Source organism: Lynx rufus, unplaced genomic scaffold (assembly GCF_022079265.1).
Source record: "Lynx rufus isolate CCGP_SWC_20201006 ecotype Redwood Valley unplaced genomic scaffold, mLynRuf1.p SCAF_16, whole genome shotgun sequence".
NCBI lineage: Eukaryota > Metazoa > Chordata > Mammalia > Carnivora > Felidae > Lynx > Lynx rufus.
In genome coordinates, this window is record NW_025814830.1 from 9,737,019 (window position 1) to 9,743,018 (window position 6,000).

Genomic DNA, 6,000 nt, shown 5'->3' on the forward strand with positions numbered 1-6,000 from the left:
ACGTGGGGCTTGCACTCACAACCTTGAGAGGCAGAGTCCCATGCTCTACCAACTGAGCCAGCCATTCGCCCTGAGAACGTCCTCATTTCAAATGTCCAGTCATGGGGGTCTGGTTCCTTATGCCTGCAGCATTTGGGTTCACTCTGCCCCCTCCTGCCCTCCCCTCTCGGTACACCCCCATTCCCTTCTAGCTGCTCCCAGCTCCCAGGCTCCCCTTGCAGGCCACTCCCCACTTGAAGCTGGGGGTGGGGGTGGGGTCTTCAAACTGCACGTCTGTGATCATTTGCCTGATGCTGGTTCCATCTCCAAGCCCAGTGATGGATGAGGGTGGGAACAGGACCCATCTTCCTCACCCCTGGGCACCCTGGGAAGACACATTGAGTGAGATGAAAATGTCCCAGATTCAGCAGCTGGCTTTGGAATTCTCTTAGGGCAAGAACTGTTTTGGTGGCTGAAAATATGTGGCTCAGCCGGTTGGTGGAGGCGAGGGAGTAGAAGAAGGGTGGAGGGCAGCATCTTAAGAATTGGCTGGTTGCAGGGGTGCCTGGGTGGCTCAGTAGGTTAAGCATCCAAAGGGCCCCTGGGTGACTCAGTCAGTTGAGTGCCTGACTTCAGCTCAAGTGAGATCTTGCAGTTCATGAGTTGGAGCCCTGCATTGGGCTCATTGCTGAGAGGGCAGAGCCTGCTTCTGATCCTGTTTCCCCCTCTTTCTGCCCCTCCCCCACCCCCAAAAAACACTTAAAAAGTGTTAATAATAATATTAATAATAATAAAGAATTGGTTGGTTGGAACAACAAGGGAGTGAGCTTAAGGCTTTGCATTCTAAAGGCACAGGAAGGGGCACCTGGCTGGCTCTGTCAGTAGAGCATGTGAGATCAAGGTCCTGAGTTCAAGCCCCAAGTAGGGTGCAAAGCTTACTTAAAAAAAAAAAAAAAGAATAAAGGAACAGGAAATGTTTGAGGAGGTGGAGTGGTGTGGGAAGAGGGAGACCCAAGTTAGAGTTTTGGAAGCAACTTCTGGAAACAGGTGTTACCTGAATTTAACTCTGCCCGGCCACCGCCAGGTCTCTTTGTGTGATTTTGGCCAGGTTATACAGCCTCTCGGTTTTCCTCATCGGTAAATGGGGCTCATCACTGCACCCACCTCCCAAGGATATAGTACCCATCAAATGGCATAATGGCGCTACTCTGCCCCTACGTCTGCACAGGACACACGAGCTTTTGGGTAAGCCCGTGAGAGCAGGGTCTGGGTTTTCTGTTCACCTTTAGCTTTCCGTTCACCTCAAGCTTTAGAGGCTCAGTAAATAGTAAGTCCCGACCCCTCACCCCCCCCCCCCACCTCTGGCTGGGTTAAGGAATCTGCTTTGGGTTCTTCCAACAAAGGGCATGACTCCTACCAGACTCACATTACTGCTTTGAGGGAGGTGCTAAAATATTCCCAACCTCAGAAGAAATGGGGGCTGAAGAAAGTTCGGTTACCTGTTCAAGGTTACATAGCTCTTAGGCGCTTCCTGTTCTGGGTTGTTTCTCCACTCCTGTCCTTCCCTCCCTGATCCTGCCCCATCCCAGTCAGAGCACAGACCAGTTGCTCTGGGCAGACAGTTGTCGAAGAAATGAATGAGCGAGCCCATCCTTCCATATCCTGGTAGGAGCCCCGCCTGGCCGCACCCCCCACCTTCTCACCTTCTCCAGTCCTTCTCCTTTCACCCCCTGGCTTGCTCGGGCCGCTCCACCAAGGGGGCGCCCTCCGCCCCACAGGTCACTGCTTTGGGCTGGAGGGGAGAGGGGTGAGGAGAACCCCGGAGGCACTGACCCTTCCTTGCCTTCCTCCCCCTCTTCACCTGCCCTCTGCGGCCAGGAGCTACCTGGGTTCAAATCCCGAGCTGGCCTTATGCTGGGTGGCCTTGGGCAGGGGCAACTCGACCACCTCTGTTTCAGTGCTCAGTGGGAGCGGACAGTATATTAGTACTTCTCTCAGAGGGTGAAGGCAGTTCGCTGCTATCTGGCTCTGGGTGGGCACCTGCCAGGCGTGGTGCCCAAACCTCACGACAGCCCGAAGGCAGTGCCTTTATCGCCTCTAATTTTTCAGAGATACTGAAAATTACACACGTGGTAGAGGATTACGGGCTCATTAAAAATTTCAAAGACTGGGGCGCCTGGGTGGCTCAGCCGGTTAAGCGTGTGACTTCAACTCAGGTCACCATCTCGCAGTCCGTGAGTTCGAGCCCCGCGTCGGGCTCTGGGCTGATGGCTCAGAGCCTGGAGCCTGCTTCCGATTCCGTGTCTCCCTCTCTCTCTGCCCTTCCCCCGTTCATGCTCATGCTCTGTCTCTCTCTGTCTCAAAAATAAATAAATGTTAAAAAAAAAAATTAAAAAAAATTTCAAAGACTACAGAAAAAGAATTCCTTTTCTCTGTTCAGCTCTTTCCTTCCTGGCTGGGCTAGGTCATCAACTTCGAGGAACTGTTCTCAGTTGCAGGAACCAGCCTGGATTGGTTCCATTTTTTTCTATCTTCCCGCAAAAGTGAGACCCACCCTTGGAAAGTTGACCAAAGGCGGCACCCAGGGTCAGGGGGGGTCACTGGCTCTTGGTGTTACTTTGGGGAAGTTACATTCCCCTTTATGCACACTTGTCTCTGAATCTGTAGCACGTTCCATCTGTATTTAATTCCCTGTTTCTTTCTTTAAAAAAATTTTTTTTTATGTTTATTTATTTTTGAGAGACAAAGAGAGAAAGCGGGGGAGGGGCAGAGAGAGAGGGAGACACAGAATCTGAAGCAGGCTCCAGGCTCAAGCTGTCAGCACAGAGCTTGATTCAGGGCTCAAACCCAAGAACTATGAGATGATGACCTGAGCCAAAGTCGGACACTCAACTGACTGAGCCACCCAGGTGCCCCTCTTTTTTTTTTTTTAACGTTTATTTCATTTTTGAGAGAGAAAGAGAGACAGAGGATGAGTGGGGGAGGGCTAGAGAGAGAGGGAGACACAGAATCCGAAGCAGGCTCCAGACTCCGAGCCGTCAGCACAGAGCCCGGAGTGGGCTTGAACCCACAAACCCTGAGATCATGACCTGAACCAGAGTCAGGTGCTTAACAGACTGAGCCACGTAAGGCCTCCCTCCCTGTTTTTTTTTTTTTTTTTTAATTTAATTTTTTATTTTGAGAGAGAGGGAGAGAGCATCTCAAGCAGGCTCCACACCACCAGTGCACAGCCCAATGCCTGGCTCGATCCCACAAACCGTGAAATCATGACCTGAGCTGAAACCAAGAGTTGGACACTCAACCGACTGAGCCACCCAGGCGCCCCATTAATTCCGTTTTATTTCACCTTGTGCTAGCTTCCAGAATAAGTGGAGAGGCTGGAGGACAGGAGAAGGTGAGGATGCAGAAGGTCCCTCTGCCTGTGCCAGATGCTGGGCACCCTGGAGAACCTGGGCCTCAGCTCCTTACATCCAGAGTTGGTGCCAGCCAGCTCTGTGTCCAGGCCTGGCTGGGGGATGCTATGGTCACAGTGGAGATAAAGACAGCCCTGCCTTCATGAGGCTCACAGATCAGTGGAGAGACAGATCGATCGCCATTTCTTGCCCAGTGGGATCAGGGCTGAGATCAGGGAGGCACAGAGGACTGTTTGAACCCGGAGTAAGTGCCTGCTAGTCTGGGAATGGTGGGTGTCAAGGAGGGCTTCCTGGAGGAGGCATATGTGAGTCTGAGGAATGAGTAGAGAAAGATCATGGGCAAAGGTGTTCCTCACAGAGGGAACAGCATGTTGGGGAGCTTGGGGTAGCACAGGGGACTGGAAGAGCTCAGCGTTGTTCATGATGATTCCAGCACAGAGTGTGGAATGACCACCAAAAAAGGGAAAATTCCATATATCCCCACACTCCCTCACTCTACCCTATAACTATAGCTCCTCACCACTGCTCCTGGCAGACAGTCTCTCCTTTGCTGCTCTGCCCACTGCTCCTCTACAGCACATTCAATAAACCTCAATCTCCTTTGTTCTGCCTTGGGTGAATTCTTTCACACCCCACACTTAGCAGAAAGAGGTGGCATTCGGAGCCTACGAATGGCTGGACTCACCAGGAGAGAGAGTGTGGCCCTGGGTCCTAGCCCCCAGGAATCCCAGCTCTTGGAGGTGGGACAGAATAAGGGAGGGAGGATCAAGGAATTGAGGAACTGAGGGTGAGGCCTCGGGTGGGGTGGGGTGGGGGGTAAGACCACCTGCCACCACCAGGCAGAGGGAGTACAGGACTCTGTACAGAGGGACTGTACAGGCAGAGGGACTCTCAATGGACTCCCCACCGGAATTTGTATTTTGTTTTATATATATATTAAAATTATTAAAATTATATAAATTTTAATTATATAAAATTATATAAAATTAAAATTATTAAAAAATATATATTTTTAATTTAAATTTTAGTTAGTTATTATACAGTGCAATATTGGTTCAGGAGTAGAATTCAGTGATTCGTTGTTTATATATAATACCCAGACCTCATCCCAAGAAGTGCCCTCCTATACCCACCATCCATGTAAGCCCATCCCCCGCCCACCTCCCTCCATCAACCCTCAGCAGAATTTATATTTTATAGGTACGCCTGGGTGGCTCAGTTGGTTAAGCATCCGACTTCGGCTCAGGTCATGATCTCACAGCTTTTGAGTTCGAGCCCCATGTTGGGCTCTGTGCTGACCGCTCAGAGCCTGGAGCCTGCCTCGGATTCTGTGTCCTCCTCTCTCTCTGCCCCTCTTCTGCTTGTGCTCTCTCTCTCTCTCTCTCTCTCTCTCTCAAAGATAAATAAACTTAAAAAAAATTTGTTTAAGAATTTGTACTTTATAATACTTTTCAAAAATCATGTGCGGCTAATGTTATTTTGCATTTCAAATCGATCTTTTTGGGATTTTTGCACCAGCCTTGGAGATCACTGGAGATGCTTTCACTTTCACCTACTATTTTCTAGGAAGTTTTTTATCAATAATATAATTTTTTTAAGTTTATTTATTTGTTTTGAGAGAGAGAAGGAGAGAGAGAGTGCAAGCAGGGGAGGGGCAGAGAGAGGGAGAGAGAATCCCAAGCAGGTTGCACGCTGTCCGCACAGAGCCTGACCTGGGGTTGGATTCCATGAACCCATGAGATCATGACCTGAGCCAAGATCAAGAGTCAGTCATATATATATTTTTTAATTTTTTAAATTTTTATTTATTTTTGAGAACTGGAGAGACAGGGCACAAGCTGGGGAGGGGCAGAGAGAGAGGGAGACACAGAATCCAAAGCAGGCTCCAGGCTCTGAGCTGTCAGCACAGAGCCTGATGCAGGGCTCAAACCCACAAACCGTGAGATCATATCCTGAGCTGAAGTAGGACACTTAACCGACTGAGCTGCCCAGCTGCCCCTGTCACTTTTTTTTAAAGGTCAATTTATTTTTTATTTTATTTAAATGTTTATTTATTTTTGAGAGAGAGAGTGACGGAGAGAGAGAGAGAACAAGCTGGGGAGGGGCAGAGAGAGGTGGGGACGGAGGGTCTGGAGTGGGCTCTGTGCTTGCAGCAGAGAGCCTGATGTGGGGCTCAAACTCCTGAACTGGGGAATCATGACCAAAGTCAGACGTTTAACTGACAGAGCCACCCAGCCACCCCAATACTGTAAATTTTATAACCAGAGTTGAATATTAAAAAAATTTTTTTTCTAGTGTTAATTTATTCTTCAGAGAGAGAGAGAGAGAGAGAGAGAGAAAGAGAATCTGAAGCAGGCTCTAGGCTCTGAGCTGCCGGCACAGAGCCCGAAGTGGGGCTCGGACTCGCGAACCTCGAGATCATGACCTGAGCTGAAGTCGGATGTTTAACTGACTGAGCCACCCAGGTGCCCCAATATTGTGAGATTTTAAAGTTTATGTTTCTCGGGGCGCCTGGGTGGCGCAGTCGGTTAAGCGTCCGACTTCAGCCAGGTCACGATCTCGCGGTCTGGGAGTTCGAGCCCCGCGTCGGGCTCTGGGCTGATGGCTC